Raw genomic sequence first — 290 nt, 5'->3', positions numbered from 1 at the left:
AGAACCGGCGGAGCTGGAGCAGCCGCCCGTGGCCTGGCACCCATGGCCTGACCTTCCCAGGGACAGCCGTAGTGCCGGGCGGGCAGCTGGGGGCCTGTATCCCCATCCCACCCTGCTATGGTGTCACCGTTGTGCCACGGTGGCTGCTCCTGCTGGTGATGGCATTCCCCATCCCATCCCAGCGCTCATCTGTGCTTCCTGCTGCCCACCGGGCCGGTGGAGCGTGGGTGCTGCTGCTCACAGCCAGGGTGGGGTCCCAGCAGTGCCACGGAGTGGGTGGTAGGATTTTG

The sequence above is a fragment of the Geospiza fortis genome, unplaced genomic scaffold, assembly GCF_000277835.1.
Source record: "Geospiza fortis unplaced genomic scaffold, GeoFor_1.0 scaffold78, whole genome shotgun sequence".
Taxonomy (NCBI): Eukaryota; Metazoa; Chordata; class Aves; order Passeriformes; family Thraupidae; genus Geospiza; species Geospiza fortis.
The sequence above is the reverse complement of the archived record's forward strand: the minus strand, read 5'-3'. Positions refer to the sequence as shown.